The following is a 25,344-nucleotide window of genomic DNA, read 5'->3' as shown; positions in this document are numbered from 1 at the left end:
TGTGACGCCAGAGCTGGAGCGAGCTTACACCGGCTCCAGTGTGCCACATCCTTATGCAAATCGCATTTTAATAAACTTGTGTTACGTCAATTTTCATTTACAGTTGGTCCGCTGGGAGCTCAGCTTCCATCTTCAAGCACAAAAAAAAAAGAGAGAAAAAAAAAACAATACCCAAAAAAGTTCTAATTAAATTTAAATTAACTTTAAGCATTTGGGCTTTTGTTAGCTCTGCTTTTCAATCTCCCCAATACCCTGTAGGCTATCTCTGTAGGGTATCTACGATTAATACGCAATTAGAGCAGAGGATATCAGAGATATGAGTGCTTGGTGCATGCGAAATCCATTTTTGGTTTATTTATTCATGTTCTCTGTGCGCCTTTTTGATGGCTCATTAAAATGCGGAATTTAATTTCTTTTGTACTTACTTATATGGCCATCAAAAAATTGTAAGCTGCGAAATTGAATTGAATTTAATATTAGTTGCCTAATGGCGCACACATGCTGCATGCGCACTCTCGCCGGCGTCTTCAAAGCGACGCTTTATGCGGCTGGGAATAGGCGCGTGCCGGTCGTGCCAAATATTGCCCACGGGGAGTAGGACGCTCCAATAAATATATACGCGTATGCAAAAGCATAGACGAATGTATGAAGATAAAATGACAGGGCTTCGAAATCAAGGCTAAATGCGTTAAGTGATATTTAAAGTACATTTAACAGCCGCCAAACGGCTTGGCTGCCCCGGCTGCCCTGGCTGCCAGCTCGAGTTGCCTTCTTCGCCTGCCTTATCCGCATTACGTATACGCCGCTTTCCCCTCGTTGACTTCGGCTTTGTTGTGCTGCTGGCACATACATACATACAAATATTTTTTGGTCGGCTACATTTTTTTTCCTTACTTGGATCACACAAAGCGGAAAAGGAAACAGCACACGTGTATTGACAAATGAGCGGGAAGTAGGCAGCAAACAGATATAAAATACACATGCACACAGACACACATACATATACATCGTACATGTGCAGATATGTATATGAATGAGCGTACACATGTTTGTAATTTCCTTTGCCAATTGTCGGGCTCTAGGTGGCCTAGCCCTTGGCTGCTGATAGATGACTTCGGGGATCAACTGTGACCGCACAAATGTGCGACAAATGTGCCGCAATTTTTGTGCTCTCTGCGGCCTTGACTTGGGCTCCATCCGGCATATACATACATATATGTATACATTCTCTTTTCTGTTTCTCTAGCCCTTCTTACTCGCATGATTAACGGCTGCACAGGGCTAAGCTAAATATTGATATTTGTCAAGCAAAGTATTGTAATATGAGCAACAGATGATGATTGAATTACGCTCTAAGTTCACTTTGTCTCCCATATGATTCACATAAATCTAGCAGCGCTTAGGTTTGCTGTAATTCATCATAAATCTTGGCAATTCAAAATCGAAATGTCTTCGTTGACAATCTGCACGTTAAGCGGTAGCATGTGCTCTCTAATCCCAGTTAGAGAGTGAGAGATAGAGAGAGAGAGAGAGAGAGAGAGAGAGAGAGAGAGAGAGAGAGAGAGAGAGAGAGAGTTTGCAAAAAATACTTTAAGCATAAGCTGATTACAATAAATTTTAAGAATATTCAATTGAATTATGCCATTTTATTTTATTCTTAACGCAAGACAATTTGAAAATCTTTATGAATGCATATACATTCATCTATATATAACTGTATTCAGCTCTCTTCTACCCGTTTAGATATCCATTGTTACTCAATTGCTTACATCAGTTTCTCCTGTCGTTTACTTCATAGATATAGATATCACGTATACGCCATGAGGTACTCGGACAGAGTAAGACTATCTCTGCTTACGTTTTCGATGCACGTGGAAAAAATATTAATTAAAAATAATTTGCCTTTGGCTGCTCGTCCCAGTTCTAAGTTTCAGATTATTATTTTTCTATTTTCAGTTCTCTTCCGAGTTCGTTACGAAATGCTTTGTTATCAACAGCAATTTGGTGCTAAATTTAAACCAATTTCAATTTCACTCTCGTTGACTGTATCTGATTTCACTTACACTCTGCTGACGTGGTTCGCAGTGGTGCTGTCTATCTTGGCCTGGTCGACACGTTAAGCAGCTTAATGCTGCGCATACGCAGCGTCTGGCCGGTCAAAGGCCAGCGGCTATAAATTAGCTGGCAAATACTTTGATTACATAATCAGCGCACTGGGCTAAACGGGTTGGCCAGCAGCATCAGGAACAGGGGCCGCCGCAGCAGCAGCAGCAGCATCAGATGATACGGAACGAGCGCTTAAACAAGCTTTAAGTGTGCCCCTGAGTCAGCACGCAATTGATGAGGGGTGGGTGAACAGCACCACCAGCAGCAGCAGCAGCAGCTTGAATTTGCCACGAGGCGGGCTAGTCCAAAGCAGACTGCGACTGCAACTGCGACTGCGACTGCAGCGTGTAGCAAATTTAATTGAAATTGAAAGCACTTTAGTGTCGCTCGCCTTGGCCTGGACGCCCAGGCTCGAGTCGTGCTAGCTGGCTGCTGCTGCTGCTGCTGCTGCATGCAACTAATTTGTGCCACTAATGAATTTATTTGCCACTTGTATGCTGGCAACGTGGGCGTGTGATAAAAACGTACAGCGAGCAGTATGTATGGGTGTGTGTGTGTGTGGAATAAAGCAAAATAAATGAAACTAATATAAAAATGGCAGTGAGAAAAGGGTGTTAACTCTGTGTGACTGTGAGTGTGTGTGACATCTCAGAGGCAGAGTCAAGTTAGAAAGGCGCCTGCAAGGCTTCAACTAACTGCTGCTGCCATAGAATCGTTTGCGAATTAATTTTCCATTTCACAGGCAAAAGAAAAGTGCGAACGCGTGTGTCCTCACTGAGATTCTGCTCCTCCTGCTCCTCCTGCTCCTCCGGCTGCTGCTGTCGCTTGCAGCTCGTGTCGAATTACAATTTATTGGCTGCTAAGTGCCAGCGCCTTGGCGCTTTTCACTTACCTCACACCGATTGAGCGGTCATTAGCAGTGCGTCATCAGCTTTGTCTAGACCAGGCCAGACTAGACTCGAGACGGGCCGACCCGGCCCGGGCAGGTCATGCAACAAATCAAGAGCCAGCCAGATTAACTCATTACGGCACAAGCATGCAATTAAGGCCGAACATTTATATTATAAGCTAAAGAAAGAGTATTTCGCATTCAATATGCTGCGAAGTGGCCGACGTGGAAAGCTGCTGACAAGTACTGAAAATCCTCAACGAGTGCACCCAATAAATAAAGGAAAAATGCTGGAAATTGTGAAAAATGCGAAAAATACAAATTGCGTTTATGCTGCACAATTGGAAATCGAACCCGGTGGCCCCAAAATGGAAACTGCAAACTCAAAAGTGTAAACAGCCGAACGGCAGCTGCTTTAGTTTTTAATTAAACATTTCGTACAGCTTACAAATGTCTGTGGCACGTTGCACGCCCCATGCAATGTGACCAGAATTTTTCATTGCTTTTCCTTTTCTTGTTTTTCACAAATCGAACTTTGGCAAAGAGTATTATAAATGTGACACAAAATGTGTGAGGCTTGGTGAGAGATATAGCTGAGTGGGGCTTAGGAAATTTTTGAAATTATTTTTTATTGTATAAAGAAAGTATTATGCACATTAAGGAATTGGAGAATTATTTCTATAGTAGATCAAGAAGATGGACTGTGAAAAAAGTTATAGAAAAAGACTGAATTATGCAGCTTCCATACATTGATTTAATAGCTGTATATAGAGTATTTGATAGTTGAGTATTTTAGACTGTTATATCATAAGAGTATCAGAAGAAGCAGAAGATCTGCAGAGTCAACCAATCTGTTTGAAGCATGCATTATGGGCAAATGATAGCATCTTACAGGGTATTTGATAGTCGATCATTTAATATTCACATCTAATGGTTGTCAGGTGAGGAATTAGTTTATGAACTTAATCGAAAATGCATATAACAACTAGTTGCAGGGTATCTACTTGGATACTACTTGCATCAGGCTATATATACTTTTACAGCATTTACAGGGCATCTGCGCGTTCAGCACTTTCAATTGCAGGCCTTATTTTTTGCTGAGTGCTGCGATTCCAGGTATGGCCTGGGAACATGCATTACTTCTAATTGAATAGAGCTGTTAAACATGAGGCGTAATTAGACTGCATTTTTGGTGAGTGTATATGTGTGAATGTGTGTGTGTGTGTGTGTTTATTCAGAGAAACAAAGGCAGCAATTGGGTCAGAGTTACTGCAGTTGCATGTGCACGGGCACAGTTAACTTCTTGTTATTATGCTGTAAAAGAACTCGGCTCGACGGCCAATTCATATATTTGACTGGCACTTGGCATAGGCACAGGCACAGGCACAGGACGAGGACGAGGACGAGGACACGAGCGACAGACGACAGACGGCGGACAACGGACGACGGCGAGGACGAGCCTGAGCCTGAGCCTGAGCCTGAACCATAGGACTAGGACTCAGGTCGCAGGTCTCGCTTGGCTGCTGCGTTGTTTTTTGTGCAATTTCCATGAGTGGCACTCGGGCAAAATATACTATTTATTTCGCTACACTCAGCGCGCTCCTCCAACACAGTGGCCCAAATGAACCACATTCCATTTTGACTGATGCTGGCCAACTTTTTGCGTATGAAAATAAAACATAACCCCCTCCGCACACAGAGACACCTGAACATACACACACACAGCTGTATGCTCGAAAACTGCGACAGAGATGAGAGGCAGCTGTGGTATTGTTGTTGTTGTTGTTGCTGTTGCACTTCTACACTTTGTTGCCGCTACGTAAAAGCTCGTTGAGTGAAAAACGTCGAGTTAAGTATGTGTGTTTTAAAAAGCGATATGATGCAGAGACACACCCACACTAGCTCACACACATATCTACACACACAGCCACACACTCATACACTGAGTTCGCAGTTTGTAGCTCAGAGCCGGCAGTTTCTCGAGTGGCACTCACCTTGCACACTACGAGAGCTCAGCAACGGACGAGAGAAGGACATTTTTATACCCTGAACCCATTGAAAATGGGAAATCAGGGTATAATGGTTTTGTGAAAAGTATGTAACAGGCAGAAGGAATCATCGCAGACCCCATAAAGTATATATATTCTTGATCAGGACGACGAGCTGAGTCGATATAGCCCTGTCCGTCTGTCCGTCCGTCCGTCCGTATGAGCAAAAGGATCTCAGAAGATATAAGAGCTAGAGAGCTGAAATTTGGCAAGCATACTCGTGTATACCATAGGCAGTACAAGTTTGCTTTATTTTTTCGATAACTCATCCGATAACTTTTTTATCGAGAATAATCGAAAAATCGACAATGTTTTTTCAGCTTATTTTGAACACTTTTAAACCTGGAGACTTCAAATTTGCGTTGTATATAAAGTTAATGGATACAAAGATTTTGTAATTTACAGATTTTGGATACCACGCCCCCTTCGCCCCCAATTTGTAAAAAACGCATTTCAAGTACTAGAGACTTGTGCTTTGAAATGTACACACATTTAAGCCATATGATTACGCTCTAAAAGTTTCATTAAGATCGTATGTCTACAAAAGAAATTATTCAACAAATAAATTCTCGTTATATTGCCCACACTGCAGTGCAGCCCAAGCGCAGCCGCTGCTAGCTGCGCAGTTTGCAAAGCGCGTGCTTATACGTGCATGTGTATGTATGTGTGCATAAAAGAAGTCCAGAATGATTAGAATATCAGTTTGGAGGGTTCAGGGTATCTCCTAGTCGAGCAGTCTCGACTGGAGCCTTCTTACTTGTTTTTAGTTGCTACACTTGGAGAAAAAACTCAGCACATTACGGTTTGTATTTGCTTGGCTTTGGTTTGCTTCATAAATTTCTAATTGAGGCTCGCAGTTTATATTAGGTAAATAGTTTACATGAAAGCGAATATATTACGAGGGTTAACTGAAGAATTGTAAAAGTTTCTTCTACTTAATATTTATTAGAAATACATAAATAAATGTAAATATAAATATTTGTGCAAATAATTCATAATTTTTAAATACACAAAAAAGTTGTTTAATCAGTATAATATTAGTGACTGATTTTTTTTTTTTTTTTTGCATATCTATTCCGTCAAGTTTGTTTGGTTTTCGCTAAGTGTAGTTGCTGCGAAATGCGGACTGGGTAGCGAAGGCATTTTGCCTAGCCCAAAAGTATGCTGCTAACATGCCACTATACCAGCCACCTGCCTGCTCTATCTCGCTCTCTATGCAAATGTATATTTGTATAAATATGTCTGTGTGTGTGTGTATATTAGTCTGTATTTGGTTAGTTTTCGTATTCGTTTACGTTTTCGTGTCGTACTCGCTGCTTTTGTATGTTGTTTTTAGTTTTAATGAAATGTAAATGTTTAGTTATACACACACACATACACATAAACACACACACATCTCGCAGAGCGCGGACAGAGGTGATAGAGAGTGTGTGAATGTGTAGCCCGAATTATGACTGTAGTAGCTATAGCTATAGCTATAGCTAGCTAGCTAGCTAGCCAGCTCGTCGAAATTTATGTTAAGCTGCTTTTCCCTCGAATTATAATTTTCAGCAGTGAATGCAAATCAGCGCCTGGACCGAAAAAAATATACGAAAACGCATCAAAAATAATGTTGAAATGAACCAAGCGCTTTATGTATGTAAAACCCACAATTTCCCAAGTTTGTTTTTGGCATATTTTGCCTTTTTATACCTAGTTAGCAAAAATATGCAGCATCAGTTATTATGTTGCAGGTACTTCACGGTTTCCGGGAGAATCTACTTTTTTTTTTTTAAAAACCTTTTTTTTTTTTTAATTTTTTGCAATTACTTAGATGAAAATTAGAAAAAAATATGCCTAAAAAAATGGAAACGTGTTCATTATTTTAACATGTTGACTTAAAAGCTAAAAATGTTTAAAATCGCTGTTTGAAAAATAAAAAGAAAGAACTCTACAAAAATATTTTATGCTATGTAGTTTTATAATTCGAATAGGTTTGCTTTGATTATATTCAAAATTTAGTGCTACAATTGCCTTTTATTTATTTTTTTTTTTAACTGCTTTCTTTATTCATATTGTTTTCTTTTTGTACAAGTCAGTCAATCAATTAGGTTATATAACAGGTAGTTTATATATAGAAGGTGGACCAGCTATTTACATCTTAAAGCCTTCTGTACAGTCAGTCAGTTAGTCAATCAGTTAGCCATGTCAACAATAGTTATATATAGATCAGAGTGGATGCACCGGTTGCTGGAAATATAATCTCTTTCGTCTGCTGCCTACTGCTGTCTGCTAACTCTTGCCACATTCATTTCTAATTTATATCAGCTGGAAAATTGAGGTTCCTTTTTGGACAGGTTTGGAATTACATTTGGTTTATTGTGCTACGCTGTGCTGCGCTGCAGTTTCAATTTCAATAAGCCAAAGTGCGTTTTGTGGTCAGCGCTGCATATTTATTAAAAATGTTTGATATTAAAACACACACAAGCACACGAACCCAGAGACAAACAGACAAATAAACAATCAAACCGACCCAGCAAACAGTCAGCCAAACGCAAACAAACATGGCACAATTTGTAAACACTGACAAAGTGGCTGAAGGACTGGAATGGCAAAAGGATTGAGGGAGGGGAGAGGGCAGGCAGCGCGGCTTAACACGCTTGTCAACGCCGGCCAAATGACCCCGCCGAGAGAGTCAGCATAGGGGGCGGGGCGGAACGGGATGGTGGCGTTGGTGCCAGTGTGCGACAAAATGGCATTTCCTTTTGGCTCTTTGGCTATTTGACTCCTCGTAAGCGTCGCTTGTTCGCATTTTCCGCCGGATTTTGTTTACAAGCCACGCCGCAGTGCCACGAAAACAAATTGAAAATGCGCAGCAACAGCAGCAGCAGCAGCAGCCGTGGCAACAACACGGCCCACGACAATAACAGTAGCTGTTGCAGCAGCAGCAGCGGCAGCACGAGCGGTAAATGGTGGCAACTCTGGTTGCCATTGTTGCCATTTGTTTGCTTTTGTGCGGCATTGTTGTCAAATTTATTAAGTTACTCATACGCCACGTCCGACAGCCCACGCTGCTACGGCGGCCACAAACAACTGACAAGCGAGACATCTCTTACGCTCTCTCCCTCTCACCCCACTCTATATGTGCGGGCGCCACGAAGTACTCCCTAGCGGCTCCACATGTTTGGCATATCAAATGTTGTTTTCGTTTGTCAAAATGACAAACCCATATGAGAGGCACACAAAAAATATATATATCCAGTGGGCAGACGAGAACAGGCCCGTCTTCCTCCGAGCACACATTGGTTATAGCCTGTAAGCATATGACCAGTAGATCACATAATTGCGGTTAGATAATATACATAATTGTTCGATTAGTGGGTACTCCCGAACGGATGACAGCCAAAGAAATGTAGAAACTGTTGCAGGAGCTTGGGTATGAGAGATTAGTTTGTGTAAAAGTGCACAAATATGTAGTAGATAAAAGAGCATAGCTTAGCACACTCTGAGAAAAGACCCGAAGACCAACCTATTGCGTCGGCACTTTAACGAGTTCGTTGCTTACACTCTGAGATCAAACTCAGAGATCAACCGTATGCGTCGGTTCTTTAACGACTTCTGTCGATCGGCTCGCTCTGGTTCTTGCCCACCCGATTGGTTGAGTTAAGTGAAAGTGAAAAGTCTTCCGTGTATGAGTGTATGCATCGAGGTGTGTGCGTCTATCGTCTCTCTCCCCAAACGATGTTCATAACAAGCGTGTTCACACGAAGGCGCTCAGCAGAAAAAACGAAAAGAATCGAGAGCAAGTGAATATAATATTTTCGGTTGATTCTGCGAACAGAGCACAAGAAATCAAAGAGTTTCTTTCATTTGAATAAGATATACAGATCTAATCGGAGTGCTAAATAGCTTACAATGTCTATTGCTTCTCATATTCCTTGTCATCTTAATCTACTTCTTCATTATCAATCAATTATACACACTTGACATGCTTAAGTCAATAGTCAGTTTTATAATATCTGTCGACTGTCTTTTCGATCACGAAATTGGCTCAAATTAGAAACCTTTTGAAAATCTCTGTTAACGTTTTTCATTCAGCAGCAATTCAAAGCTCCATTCAATTGGCATTGGCTGGTAATAAGCTAAAATTGATTTTGGGTTTTTTCCGTTTTCGTTTTCTGTTTTCAGTTTATTTTTTTTTGCTCCACTGTGTGTTATGTAACATGTGAACTGCTGCTGCTGCCGTTGCTGCTGCAAGCACTTGCCACTTGTCGTGCCAGTGGACAAAACTTGGGGTTTGGGATTTTGGCGATAGCTGGCTCTGTAAGTAGATCCCATTTGGCAGTCCAGAGGCTTGGCTGCCGTTTTGGGTCGCTCACTGTCATTTTTGTCGGTTGTTTGGCTGCTAAAGTTCCTGCTATAGCTGTTGTTGTTATTGTTGTTGTTGTTGTTGTTGTTGTTGTTGTTGCTGTGCCGTCAATAAACAGCAGACAGTTGGCAAGTGGTACAGCTCGATCTGCTCATGTTTGCGCTTGTTTGCTGCCGCCTACACACACACACACACACACACACACACACACACATACACACACAGTCTCCTACTCGTACCCAGCCATCCGTATTTGTGTCTGTGCGATTGCCAGCAAGTCGCGCCGAGTGTCGAATTCCTCGTCGTCGCCATTGGCCATAAATAATCGCCTAAATATGCTGGCCAACTGCCCAGCGGCCAAAATCAGTCTTAATATGGTCTCCAGTGCAAGCTGTTGCTATGCCTGCGAGCTAAGTGTGCTGCTGTGTATACATGTGTGTGGGTGTGCACATATCTGTGTGTATTTCTTGGTATATGTGTTACTTACCGTTTGTTTTTGTGATGTTGGGATTTATGTTTGGTCAAGTTTTTTATGTTGAACTTAAAGATGTTCTAAGTACGTTTTGTGCACTTTGTGCCAGTTTTTTTTTTCTTCACTCACTTCCTTCACAGTCGCCACGCACCCGCAACAACTTCTGCTGCTGCTGTTGCTGTTGTTGTTGTCGAAACACTTGAAGTTTTGCTGGGCAGAAGAAGCCGCTCGCTGCAGGACATTCAACTTGCCATGTTCCTCTCGTCTCTGTTATTGTTGTTCTTGGCTACTGTTTTGTTTGTGTTTTATGGTCATTTCAAATGTGCTACGTTGTTTATGTTTCTCTCCCACTGTACGCGTGTGTGTGTGTGTGCGAGTGTGTTAGTGAGCGTGTGTAAGTACTTAGTGTTAATAAAGTTTTATAAATATTCTCTTTGACACTTTTAGCACGAAATAAAACTGACAAATAAATCAGCTTAATCATTGCACTCTCTGTGTGCGCTTTCTAATAGAAAATTTCCAGGTTTTCCAATTTTTTTTTTTTACCTGTGTAGAGTTGTTGGAGTATATTTTTGTAGTACTATGAACTGTGACTGTTTTAATCCGGAAAACATAAGTACGTTTAGCTTTTGATGGATGGCCATCAGTAAAACAAGCTGCAAAGCTGCTTAGAATGAGACTAAAGCAAAAATCTCTTGGCTGCAACTGAAAACTATATGAAAGAATTTCATTTGCTCACCGAGTAAATGTGACCGTATTTTCGGACTGCCAAACAAATTGGATTAGATGTCAGTTAGTTGCTTATGGAGTCAACCACTCGACCGACCTGTGGGCAATTTGTTACGGTCGAGCGCCTTTATTACAGCTCGGTCTGTTAGAAAAATATACATACATACATATTTGGGCTATTGGCCAAGCGAAACGTTTGATAACTAAAAACGCGTTTCGCTGGCCAAGCACTCATCAAATCCAATGAAAAAATCAAAAATTTACCCGAAAGCCCAATTGGCGCTGCATTCTAACCGGCTGACTGACTCACTGCCTGCCTGGCACGCCCCCACTCCGTTGCCCACATCCACAATGCTAGGCAAATACAATTTTGTACGCATCACAACACGCAAACACAATCACTGATGGCCAACAGGATCGGGCCGCTATATAGAGGGTCAGACCTTTGGCCGCGCGCAACTGCAACTGTAAAATAGAGTGTCCATCTCTCACTCTTATTCCCTTTTCTCTCGCTCTCGCTCTCTCTCACTCTTTGTGTGCGAATGTCCGTCCTGGCATTGATATGCACGTAGTATTGCTTACACTTGCCTTGTTTTGCTGGCACTGTTCACAACCACGCGAAGAGGTCGCACTTAATTTCCGCTTGAAATTCGCACAATACACAGCGCAACAGCAACAGCTACCACAACTAAGAATATTGTCAGTGGAGTATCAGCGACTGGCAGATGCACTACATACAGTCTAAGGCATATATAAGAATCTCTACATATTACATTTTAAGTTTGCCATACAGCTTGAGCTAAGTCATTGAATCTTTTCAATCAATCGCTGCTTAGAGACTTCAATGCAAAGTTCACAGTGAAGAAGTAAAGCCATCAGCTTTAATTGACAGAAAGCAGCTACGTCAAGTGAAGCATGCAGCTGCAAGTCGAAGTTAATAAGCTAATGAGCGGCCCAAGGGAAAACAGTAGAGAAAATGCAAGCAATAATAGCGACAACAACAAGGGCAACCACAACTACAATATCTACAGATTCAGCTAAAACCTATTCTGCATTGAAGTACGAAGCCAATATACTGCCTTACAGTAGCTCAGCTCATAGTGTATAACAATAGCAGCATAGCATACTTTTTGGGGCAGCCGCTGACGATGTTGCCTCTGCCCGTGATGCTGCTGCTGCTGCTGCCTGTCATTGTTGACGCTGGCGACCTCTGCCTGGGCTGCCGCTGTCAGTCGCGCTCAACTTTCAACTTCCGCTTTTCATTTACACACACTCGCTCACACACACACACACACCCACACTTGGACGGGCGATAGGCAGTTTTTCGGCGTGCATTGTGCTGCTTGTTGTTGTTGTTTGCAACATCTGTTGATTATTTTGGGCGTTGCTTGTTTTTTGCACTCACAGCAATGCAAGTGTGCTAGTGCATGGGCGGGTGTGTGTGTCCGTGTGTGTGGTTTGTTTATTGCACTCACACACAAATACACACAGAAAGCGCACCGGGCACAAGGTGGCCAAAAGTTTTTGTGTTTGACCATGTGCCGCGCACGCTTCTTCTTTTTATATCTAGAACCTTTTGCATCCGATAGTAACACACACACATCACACACACACAGAGAGTGCGAGAAACATGTCAGCGGCAAAATTGATTATGAAATGATTTATTGGCCTCAAAAAATGCTTCAATATTGATTAAAGTTGCTGCCTTTCACTGCGTTTCCCTTCTATTTTTTTTTTTTTTTGGGCTGCCCATTCGTTCGTTTTTCTCTCGCTATTTCCTGCTTGTGTCGCACGCGGCGTATGCGAAATATTTGCTCACTTTTGCTGACCGACTTTCTCTTTTTTTGTGCATTGGCCTTTATTGTCGCTCCGCTGAGCATTTAAATGCATTTTTGTTGGTCTACCAAATATCCGTTGCATTGTTTTTGACAATATCCCCAGTTATTTATTGATAGCCGAAATCAGCAAAGTATTTGGAGACAGCAAAAAATATACATATTTGTTTTTTGGTTTAGAAAAAAAAAAAACAATAATAGAAAAAATAACATTCACAAATAACTGTGTTAAAAACAACTTTTCAATTTGTGTATCATTGATATGATGGCCCAATTGGCTAACTCGAATTATATACAAGTTGACCATGGCAACAATAAGCAGACTTTGTGTAATGGCATGAGAGCTTCAAGTGACAGATATGCAGAGAGAGAGAGAGAGAGAGAGAGAGAAAGCGAGCGAGCGAGAATGAGAGGGGGATAGACGGATTGAGCATAAAGTCAAATTTACTTTGCGTTACGCCCAAACGATATGTCTGCTTTGTTTTTTATATAAATATTTGTGAATATGATGATGGACCTATGCTTAGCAGAGCTTATGTAAATCTTTCTATATGTATTTGATGTTTATTCAACTTTTTGTTTATAAACAATAACGTCCAACTATAAGACCTAATGGTAATATATAATATATTAATAATCATATTTTAGTGTCAACATAACACCATTTAAATCTTATTTATAACACCAAAAGTTAATAATTCTTAAGTTCAGGGTATTTCCTAGTCAGTCATTTACAACTAGATCACTCTTAGTTGTTTTTTGTGTGTTACATTTTCATACTCTTTTTATTTCGGAGCAGTCTGTCAGCAGTTGTCAACACCGAATGCTGCTCTGATCTATATCTATATCTTTTTTGAGTCGGGGGGGCGTTGTGTGCAAAGTTATGTGAGCTGTATTTGGAACGTTAAATCATTCATGTTGATTTAATTATTTTATGTTGTTGATGCAGGCACTTCTTGTTTTTGTGTTTTCATTTGGTTTTTCATTTGATTTATTTATTTTTATTTACAAAGTTCGCAGCTCGCAACTTAATGTTATTATTTCGAACGTTTTATACAGCTCCGATTTAAGTGGCATCATCAATCAACCAATCAATCACGTCAACACAAACTGCATTGAAAAGAAACATAATACCGTACGGCAGCCATTATATAAGAGAATCTATAGAAAAAAGTATATTCATTTATAAATTTACCAGAGCAAACAACATTAATAAATAAAACATTTTTAATCTGCTTTAATTAAGGTAAAACATGTGCCTAGAAGCGCCTGAATAAATAGACTACTTAATCACAATTGAATGACAAAAAAAGTTAAAAGCTTACATTTAAAAATTAAACAACACAAATAAAACAGCATAAGATTCACTCTGAAAATTGGAAAATAAAAAAAAAAAATATATATATATTTTTTTATATGGATAATTTCACACATGATAAAACTTTAATGCAGAATCAATTTAGAGAACAAACCATGAAATGTCATCAATCATGCAAATCGCTCAACTTTTTCTAGGATACAATACGCAAAGCATTACAATTCAATTTGCTTTTTTATTGAGAAATTTGTACCAATATACATATATATTATTGTTGACATAATTTATAAAGCGTGAAGTAAAATGATTGAATTGAGTTACTATCAACAAATAATTTAGGTGAATAGTAAAGTAAAGTTTGCCTAGAAACAGACAGTAGCACCTGAATATATTAAATGGAATTGATTTTTTTTATATATTTATATTTTTTGACAAATTTTTTAGTAGGCGAATAATAGATCAGATTAGTTTAGAGGGGATAGCACAATGGTGAACTATCGATATCGTCTACCGATACTTTGTCATTGTAGATTAACATTTTAGTTCAATTCCATCTACTGTCATTACTATTTATTATTAATAAAATATAAATTTCAAATATATTTTAAGCTTCAATTATGTCTAAAGCTCTTGCAATCCCACAAATTCAGTTAAGCATGTAAAAAAAAATATGTATAAAATTATATATAAATAATTTTAACCTAAAGGAGCTTATAACTATTTCGCTGCTCTATTTTGTCGATTTTTTTTCTTTTTGATTTCATTACGAATAAATCATTTTATTTTCATTTCATTTTTCCAATCCACTCTCTCATTTGTGCTTCGCTTTAGTAATGGCGCATAGAAAGTTTTTGGTTCGGCAAATTGAAATTCAATATGCCATGGCGAAAAAAACAAGAACTTTCAAATGCCTTTGCCCAAAAATTGTGCCGGCTGATTAAAAGTGCAGGGCGTGAAATGCAGTGCACAATAAATTTAAACGATTTCGCTCATGCAAAACCAAATGGCACTCGCGCTTTGCGCTTTGCCCCATTGTTGTTATTGTCGATGTAGTAGTCGTTGTTGTTGTTGTTGTTGTTGTTGTTGCACGGATAGTTTGGCAGGCGATGGCTGGGAGCGCTTTTTAGGATTTATTATTATGATTTGAGAGTGCAGAAACCACTTGAGGGCGACTCGTGCATTTCGCTTCCATAATTGGCACAATCAGCCAAAGGCCGTAGCGATAAAATCTCGAGACGCGCTCACAGTTTGCACCGAAGCCCTAAAAATGCGATGCCACTTCAGACTACTTCGCGTTTTCCCATTTATTTATCGCAGTCGCCGCACCGTCGTCCTCTTGCTTCTGGCCTTTCCCATGCCCAAAACTTTGGTCGAAGCCATAAAGAGGCGCTTCAACTTGAAGTTCTATTGCAGCTGCATCGTGTTGATTCTGCCAACGTTTTAATTAAATGACAGCCAGAGCCGGCGAGCCAGAGACCCAGAGAGCCAGAGCTAGGGGCAGAGTCACGGTGAGTGGAGTGCAAGACAGGGCAGGGCAACAAGTGCCCGGGCAGCCGGTTGCTGCTGGTGGGCGCTCACCAGGTTCACATTATAATGATGGCAAATCGGGCGTAGAGAGTCAACAAATAAACAAACAAATCGCTGTTACAACAAACAGACAAACAGACAGTGCCAGTGCATGGGGCTGGCACACTGATTGAAAGAAGTCTGCACACCCTCCACACACACACACACAAACACACACATACACATGCACGTGTCAGAGTGCTTGTACGTTAGTCCTGTATCCTTTAGCTTGCTTGTGCGTCCGCTCATTAAAATGCAACTGTGTGTGCAATAAAAACCAGCTACGTCAGCGTCAGCAGCCTGGAAATATATTGCGCTTTATGCAAATGCATAAAAAAATACCACAAAAAATGAAAAAAAAAAGCAAACCAGGCAAATAAACGCGGCGGCAAAAACAAAACTCCAGTAGCAGCAACAACAATTGGAGCAGCTCATCCAGATGAAAGAGAAGGAGCAGAAGCAGAAGGGACTCCAGCTAAAAATCTTCCGGGCTATCTGTCTGTCAGCTTCTAAGTGAGATGTGGCTCTGTGTAGGTGGCTTAGATGGGGGTCTGCGCGTGTTGCTATACCCTGTTTACATTGAAATCAGTAGTGTGGATATATTGTATTAAAGAGATAAAAAGAGGTATGCAAAAGACAAACTGAAGCAACTGAATATCAGACATCGGTGCATTGATATTGGTGTATAAAATGTTGAGTAGGAGGAGTAGGAGTTGGAGATCTCTTTTGAATACACCCCTTTCTCACCTATTATTAACTAACATTTGCAGGGTATATTTCAATTGTGCAGACAAAAGCAATGTATGTTTTTTTTTTTACAACATAAAAATGCTAGCGAAGAACACTTAAAGACTCGAAAATGTGAAAAGCTTTATGATTGACATTAAGCTATAGCATTAGGGAGCTGAGGAGTGAGCATATGACAAAAGGACTTATCGATTTAGATATATTTCCATTAAAGTGTATCGAAGCCTGAAGTCAGATGATGACGAGGAATAGTTATTGGTTGTTAGTCATATATCAGATTTATCAGCTGAGGATCAGCTCGATGAAACTATAGATGCATTTTATATATGAAAGCTTTCAGAATTACGCTGAAATATCGAAAATGATTCAATACATATTCTTAAAAATTATTCTATAACGGAGTATATTCTAGTCCATAATCACTTCACATTTAGGCATAAAAATGTATTTATGAAAAACACTTAAAAATTTCAGAAGTAGATAAATTTTGTTCTGAAGCTTTAATGCCAGCGCCTTAGGTCTACCACAAAATCCCCAAAAAAACATGAAAAAAAAAGACAAAAAATGGTGCGTACGTCGTGTTTGTTAATTATCGAAAAAGCAGCTCCTGCTTCTACGGCTTCCTCGGCTCTTATGGCATCCGCAGCTCCTACTGCTTGTTGCTGGCGCTGGCATCTTTGACAACCAGTTTCTATAGCGAGGTGTGAGTCAGTAATTAGCTTTTGTTTTGCGTCAATTTCTTTCAAACCAGAAAGCCGCCGAGATCTAGGCTCAGAGCGCCCAAAGCAACGGGAATTTTAGCGCTTTGCGCGCTTTTTTCTTTGCTTCTTTTACATTTTTCTTTTCTATTTTTTCAAATTTCGCGCTTGAGCGCCGAGTGCCACACAAACAAGAAAGCAAAGCAAAAGGCATAGGAAATAGCAAAGGCCGAGTTCTATGAACGCAATCTCCTCTGTTTCGAGGCGGGAGCTTTGACATGCGTTGATTGAGAATCAACCAGAATGCGAGGAGCAAAAAATAGCGCAGCTAAACGAAACTCATCAACTAGAGGAGAAATTGGCAAAGAAAGTCTTTTGGGGAACACCTTCGATAGAGCTGCTGTTTATGAGCCTCGTGCTTGAGGGGGCTAATCAGCGTAGCATCTGGCTATTGGCAAAGCGCTTTCAGCTTCTGTTCAGCTGTCTGTCTGGGTCAGACAAACATCAATAAATTAGAAAATGAATAAATAAATAAGCTGTGAGCATGGCAGACGGACACGCACAAGCACAAGCACCCATATATATATATATGTGCATATGTATACATATATATATATATATATATATATATATATATATATATATATATATATATATATATATATATATATATATATATATATATATATATATATATATATATCTTTATAACTACAGGGGAAATAAGTAATAGACAGGGAATATAAATCACCACAATAAATCTTTGGGGTCGCAGTTGCGAGAGCTGGGTAAACTTCACTCTATACGCTGGCTGCTGGCACATTTTTCTGCTTTGGCATAAATATCTAACTATAAATACTTGTATATTTATGCATGCATGACATACGTTTGTTCTGCATAAGCATCCCAAAATGGATGAGCTGCGCTTTTGCGACATGCACGCCATCTCTCTCTATCACTCTGTCTTCCCCCCTCTCTCACTCGCTCTGTGTGAGTGTGTGTGGCTGGCCAGGCGCCCATAGCAATGTTGCTGAAGCTGCTCAACTGCAAAATCTGGGCAAAGTTTTTCATGCAACTTGAGAGGGCAACCGCAACACCGCCAACAGTCAATAGATGTCGACGAGAAGTTCATTTGGTCGGGGGGATACGGGCGATGGGACATGAGACATGAGACATGGGACAATGGTCGGAGCCTTGCCAATGGCTGGCAAATCGCATTAATTTCACAAATTTGACTGGCACAAAAGTTTGCCAGCTGTGAGGCACTTGAAGTTAAATGCCACTTAAAAACAAAAGGATACACTCAACGTACCCACTGAATGCGCTTGGCAATGCTGCAAAACTAATAGAATCGCCTCCATTGTTGCGAGCTACTCTGCAGTCAATGTGATTCGACTAGCTATGGCCGAAACGCTGGTCTATAAACTTTTGGATTACACTTATGCGATGGCATAATAAAAGTAAATAATGCACCACAGACGTCAAAAGTGTGCCCGGGATTAAATAGCTCTAGCCATGAAGTGCATAAAGAGTTGCAGAGTTTTATTACGCTTAACAGCCATGAGATTGCTCTGATGTGGCTCAGCTTTATAATTTCAGCGAAGCATTTCAAGAAAATTATATTTGATTTTTAAAAGTATTAAAATTGTTGCCTTAATATTTTATATATATAAAGCCTGCAATGAGCGCAAGACATTTCATAAAATATTACAAAATTTTACGGCAGTTAAGGTTGTCTTCAAATGAAGCATTTTCTTTAATTGAACTTAACAATAAATATCTCAATTTTCTGAACAAGTCAATTTAGTTTTGGTTTGCCTCTATTAAGTCTGATCTTCGCACAATTGATGTATTATGCTGCTTAGGCCTATTTATAAACAAATATATGTAATATATTTAAAGTGAGTTATTTAGTGTACGAGATGTTTAAATAGACATTCGTCTCGGTCAATAAGCTATATGACAGCTCGCATTTGTTAAGGCGCTTGCCACAGAAAATTACCCAAAATTAATCATACGCACTGTGTAGGCTGCAGCCGAGGCAGCCAGTCGACTGCATAGTAAAATCTACATTTATTTGGCATAGCCAGCTCGTAGAATATGCACTCAATTGGAATTTATGTGATTTGTGTGCTCGAGGACCCGTTTGGGTTATCAACAACACGGCAGGCTCCACTCTTGGACCTGGCCATGACTTGCCACATTTGGCTTTCAGATATACATATATGCATGGATTCATAGAACGAAAGTTTTGGGTCTTTTAATTAGCTGTTGTTCGTTTGTGTGTGTGTGTGTGTGTGCATGTGTGTGTTTGCGTGTGTGTGGCAAAGTTTTGTGGGCGCCTGTTTTAATATTGTCATCATCATAATAATTGAAATGAAACAGCATTCGCTGCCTTGGCTATATCCTTTAGCCAAGCTTTAGGCGTGACCCAACTGTTTATACTCATTCACGAAAGTGAATCAGTATATTGGTTTTGTGCAATGTCCGTCTTGCTGTCCGTCCGTCTGTCCGTCTGTCCGTCCGTCCGTCTGTCCGTCTGTCCGTATGAACGCAATCTATTTCGGCGCTATTGAAGCTAGAGACTTGAAATTTGGAACACATACTCGTGTATATCTCCGATTTATAAAGTGTTAAAATTTTCCCGATCCGCCCACTAGGGGCGTGGCAAATCGGAAAATGCATTTTCCGATATACCAGAAATCATGTTTGTTGAAGAGCTAGAAAGCTGAAACTTGGTATGTAGGTCCGCGTTGACCACCCAAGATCACGAGCTATGGCGGATATATCTACGCCCATTGGGGGCGTGGCAAATCGGATAAAACTGTATCTCCTAAAGTTGTAAACCTAGAATGCTGAAATTTTGCACGTCAGCTAATGGTATGATTCTATAAAGTCTGAAGATAAATTATAAGTCTACGCCCGTTGGGGGCGTGGCAAATCGGACCTGAAGATATAGTGATTTTTTAAATTCTCCTATATTTTGGACACTATTGATGGCAGAGACCTCAAATTTTGTATATATACTCGGACTGATCACCCAAGACCAAAAAGTTTTGTCGGATATATGTCCGCCCACAGGGGGCGTGGCAAACCGCAAAAGTTTATATCTCCTAAAGTATAATAGCTAAAAGCTTCAAATTTGGATAGTTGACTTACTGGTAGCCTCCTCTATCGATTCCCCAAAAATAATTTTTACGCCTCTTTAGGGGCGTGGCATATCGAAAAATACCCTGTAATTTTCACATTTTTTTAGGGTAAGCATTCAAACTTTGCAGTTAGGGTAACGTTATCTCTTTCTAAAAACTGACCAAAAATGAGGTGTCTACGCCCAGTTGGGGCGTGGCAAATCGGAAAAACCTGTATATTCTACAGTATTAGAACGAAACTTAACTACTAAATTGTTGATGGGATGTGAATGAGTATTCCGCAGTCGGTAACGCCCGACTGCAACGTTCTTACTTGTTTTTAACTTGTTTTGTGAGCTTTTTTCTCTCTTTCGTATTTATGAATTTCGTGTGCTACTTTTTCACTTGTTGGGTTAAATTTTCGTTATTTCTTTTTGTTGTTGTACGCTGCGCCACTTTGTGTGTTAGTTTTGGCTCCAAAAAGTGTTTTGGCCAGCGTTTACCTTTATAAGCGGCTTTGGACAATTTGTGGCCGCCGGGCGAGCAGCAGGGGCTGCTGCTTCGTGATGTGTGTGTGCCAGTGGTTGGGGTGAGTGGGTGTGTGGGTGTGTGTGAGTGGGTGGGTGTGTGCGTGCCCACGTGGTTGTGGGTTGCGGCTGCCTCGGCTTGCTGCCTGCTGCGTAGTGGCTTTCACCTTTCGACGGGCATTGTCGGTGCCCAATGCCAGGTAAAGCGGTTTATGCGGTTGCTTGTTATCATTTATGGCTTACACATTTGCGTATTTCTTCTCAGGCTTGTTGGCAACATAATAGCAACTGCTGCTGCCGTTGCCGTTGCCGTTGCCGTTGCCGTCGTCGCTGCTGTTGCTATTAGCTGGCCTAATGAAGTTTGCTAATTATATTAAGGCCCTGTGGGCGTGCGCCTCCGAGGTGTGGGCGGAAGCTTTAAATAGCCGTACGATAAAGCTTTAAGAGCATATTAAAATTGGGAATATATTGCTATGAATATCAATGCACAGTGGCAGCTAGTCTAAGTGGATCTTTGCGCAAACATTTCGACTGTTTAATGCATTGCCACAAAATGGCCAAAACTCTAGACATTTTCGATTTGACACACAAAAAGCAGCAGCCAACCGAAAAATGTGCGGACGGCGCAAAGTTTTAACGAGTCGAGCACAAAGCAACCAAAATTTAAATTTGCATAATACACACACACACACACACACACACACACACACATACATACAGTTACTCTGGCAATTGTAGAGGGGTAGGGGAAGGTGGAGGAGGGCTATTCCATGTGAATTTAATAGCTGCAACGACAAACGACAAAACTCAAACTGCGGTTGTTTAGAAAACTGCGCGAATGCGGAGCATTTCATGTGCTTTATGCGCAAGCAATGAACTTTTAATACACACAACAACACAGCAACTAAAAGTGGACGATATATCACAGCTAAGCACTCAGAAGCTCACAAACACACACATACACACACACAACCAAATACAGGCAGGCAGGCAGGCAGGCAGAGCGATAAGAGCCACACGCCCACATTTAAACGCAAGCGGAAATATAGACGAGGCGTGAGAGCGGCATAGCGAGTGAGTGGGAGAGGGAGTGAGAGAGGAGGGAAAGACAATTACATAAACCCATTTGTTCGTACGTTTTTTGTTTGTTTTTTGGCTACAATTCGCGCATTGGATTTATGGAGCAAAAGTAGGTAAAAGCAGCAGCATTTGCACTACAAAAATTGATCAGCTAAATCATATGCATATGAAATAGTTTTAAGTGTATTTTGTTTTGAATTTTTAGCATTACTAAATTTAGGCAATGCTGAGTATATATTGAAGAGAGAGAGAAAGAGAGACAGAGAAAGAGAGATTAGCTGGTGTGAGATTTATATTTGTAAGAAGATTTGTTCCGCTTCGTCTTACTCGCTTATAGTTCTCAGGGTAGCTCGGCTAGATCAGGCCTAGTCAGCTCTCATAGTTTGATCATAGTAAAAAACATTCGCTCAGTAGAGCTGCTCGTGCTTTGGCACGATAATGGCTATACATATTGATATATATTGATATTTCAAGCCCCTGAATACTGTTTTCATTCTCTCTCTGTATGCATGCATAAAAATATTTTCCTACACGCACGTGCACTACACTTTAATGTCTCTCAACGAAATGGACAACAACAACTACAACCAGAGTCCTGGTTGAAACGTTCGTGTTTCTTTTCGCAGCAATTAAAGCACGATATTCGTAGCTTTAATACGTGAGCAACAGTCGGTTAGTGCGACAATATAATTGCTACCCTAGAAGTTTGTTTTCGCTACTGCTCGCTGTCTACAATAATCGCATGAGGGTTGGCCTACGGGCCAGGCATATGCCCAGCTTTCGGCTTTTGGCTTTAATCTTGTGCTATTTCAGTGGCCACATGTGTGCCTGGTATTCATGTCTCACAGTCTTGTCTCAGGGTGTGTGCGTGTGTGTGTGGGCGACTAATTAATTGCCGCCACGTTGAAAATATTATTTTTAATTGTGTGTTTATGGTCGGGGCTAGCGGCAGAAGAAAATTGCCAGCCAGCCAGCCAGCCAGGCAGCCAAGCAGCTATCCAGCAAGCAAACAGGAGGCGGAGTACTTACCAAAAGCCGAGCCTGTGCTCAGCTGCTGCTGTTGGTGTTGCTGCTTCTGCTTCTGGCAGCAAACATGGCTCAGATATACAAACAGATATCCGGACACACAAACACTCACACACACACATACACATAGAGTTGGCAGCATTTGGTTTTTGCTTGCCCCACCCTGCCACGTCGCAACTCTAATATTTATGAAAATTATCCTTTCGCTGTGGCTTTTTAAGATGCTCATAATTTATATTTAAGCTAAGTTTAGTATGTCGCCATGCGAGCGACAACAACTACAACAACAACAACTGTGGCTTGTTTATATATGCGCCTGAGTTATGAGGCAACGAAAAATATGCGTGTGCCATGTTTAATGGCGGAAGCTGTTTAGTGTCGTGGCTTTCAACATAAATCTCTGCCTCTGCCGGTGTCAAAGGGTGTTGAGTGCTGCTGCTACGCGTTTCGGCTCTAACGCTTTTAATTGGCTACCAAAGGCGTGTAAATAAACCTGGCCATTTCGTAGTTACCAGCGAACAGCGAACATCTGCCCATCTGCCCATCTGGCACTCTTCGCCCACTTGCCAAAGCAAATATTTGCCCATCGACAGTGACTTTGAGCAGCGTTTAGCTGACCAGGCCAAAGTCAACGGCGCTGGCTGAGGCCATTAAATAAACGCAACGGCGCGCCGTAGCGTTTCAAGTGGTTTGGAAAGTAATTTCCACTTTGAGCCCACGACGTAGTGGCTGCGTTTGCATCTTTAGTCATGCATGGAGCAGGGATGCATGCCAATGCATGCTCATGCCTTGCCTTCGACACCGACGCCTGCTGCGCGCCAGGATATGAGCATCCAAATTTATCGCAGTTGTCGCAAGCGTCGCACTTCGATGTATGCATAAATAAACCAGCGCGATTCGGGGCGTCAAAGCAACGCAAATAATTGAGTGCTGCGGCAAGGCAGTTGATTGGTAACCACAGCAAATTTCAGTTATAGCTGCATCTGCGACATGTAAAAAGGCAAAAGCACAAGAAACACATAAATTATTTTATAACTGACATTTTTGATTAGCAAAGTGGCTCAATGAGTGCTCCAGAAAACTAAGAAGAGCTCAGTAGGGAAAGCAAAGCTTGTCAAATACGATAATATTTTAAATACTTATGATTTAGTTATAAGTTTAGCAAAGCTTGTTAAATGTAATCTTTCTAATATGAATAATTTATTTATTTTATAATTTATTTATTCATTTATATATATATTTTTTTTACAATTTTTAGTAAGCTAATAAAACTAGGTAACCTATAAATATGGTATTCAATATATATTATATTCAATAGTTAGCAATAGTTAGCCTATACAATAAAAGTATTCCTGTTAAGTCATTTGAATATTATATATTTACGAGTAACCCATTTGTATAAGAGCTCGATTTGCAGTTGGAGTGGAAAGAGTGGAAAAGTTGGTATCCTTTTGTTCCTTTTCCTTATGTTTGCTATCACTTACAGCTGCTCTTATTTACTGAATAAACACATTATTAAATAGAAATTCAACATTTATTCACTCATTTAACGCCAGCTGTTGAAAAATGTATCAATATAGGCCTAACACTATGTTTTCTAATCCTTATGAACTGGGCTGGGCATAGCAACTCAATTAAACTGTTTACGCTTCAGTCATTTATTCCTGGAAACTAAAAATTTAAATGGCAAAGAAATGTTTTCAAAACAATGCCGGCCAGCTCAAAGCTCTTCCGTTTAATCCAATACCTTTCAACAACTCAAAATGTTTCACACATCAAACAATAAGGCCGACAACAACAACAACAACAGCAAAACAAAGGGAAATAAAGTTTCATTATTGTTTCAATCAAAGTACACTAAGCGGATCAAGACGTAAATGAGTGTATCGAATATCAAGTGAATATTCATGCGCACCCTCACCGTTAGTTGTCTTCATTTTACATTACACAAAAGCTGTGTAATTGTTGCTCTTACCTTAGCTAAGCACCTTGCCTTAACTTCAGTTACGCTTGCTCTCAAACAACTAACCTCCGCTCTTCATTCAGCTACTTTGTAGTATTTGTTCAAGTGTCGTATTGGTTGTGTCTGTGGCTTAGCCTCTGTTGCTGTATGTGTATGTGTGTGTGTTTGTGTGAGTGCGCTGTGGTTAACAAAAAGGAAAAAAAAAAAAATGCCGGCAATTCAATTAATTTGCGTTGCTGTTTAAAGCCGTAATCAGCATTTAAATTGCTTCTGAATGGGGCTTTTGCGGTGTCGACAATTGAACAAAAGGCGCATTTCGCATGCGGAAACGTTGTTCAAGTCTTTAGCTTAAGTATATTGAAAGTTATTTACAAATTAACTTGATATTATCAGTGAAACATTCAATTTGTTAAATGTGGATATTAAGAGAGTTGAAGGCATATAATGTGGAAAATGAAGTAAGGCAAAGGAACTGCTTGTATCCACATTTGATATAATTAATCATGTTATTATTTTATATAATAAATCATATTTAGCAGCTATAAATATTCATATAATTGTCAAAATAAATTTATTTAATTTTCTTTACTTTTAGCTTCACTTTATATCCGGCCTCAAATTATCTTTTAGGCTCATTTTCACAGCTGCAACAGCTCTGCTCAATTAGGCCATCTAGGCCAGCTGACAAATGAGCTAAAGTCGAAATCTTTGACACAAATCAAGCAATGGACCCATTTCATTTCTTACTTAACAATCAACCAACTATAATAGTCAATGGCAAACTGTTGATCAGCCTGGGTTGGAGGCTGAAGGGACACCTGTCAAGGTGTAAGAAGTTGGCTTGACCAATAAGATTTATGGGCG

General features: G+C 40.4%; 1 protein-coding gene and 1 long non-coding RNA gene across 2 annotated transcripts in view; one reads left to right on the top strand and one right to left on the bottom strand.

The window, feature by feature from the left end:
• Positions 1 to 25,344, top strand: part of Con (leucine rich repeat protein connectin) — a 172,607-nt gene that overhangs the window by 3,867 nt on the left and 143,396 nt on the right. The gene's annotated exons all lie outside the window — the stretch shown is intronic.
• LOC149269016 (uncharacterized) lies at positions 13,259 to 14,043 on the bottom strand. Its single transcript, XR_016269801.1, has 3 exons — positions 13,900 to 14,043; positions 13,753 to 13,796; positions 13,259 to 13,588 (listed from the first exon to the last, which is right to left on the bottom strand). It is a non-coding gene; the product is annotated as an uncharacterized LOC149269016 (long non-coding RNA).

Source organism: Drosophila arizonae, chromosome 4, assembly GCF_054131065.1.
Source record: "Drosophila arizonae isolate 15081-1271.41 chromosome 4, UAZ_ARI_1.0, whole genome shotgun sequence".
Taxonomy (NCBI): domain Eukaryota; kingdom Metazoa; phylum Arthropoda; class Insecta; order Diptera; family Drosophilidae; genus Drosophila; species Drosophila arizonae.
This window is presented reverse-complemented; position numbering and strand designations above follow the sequence as displayed.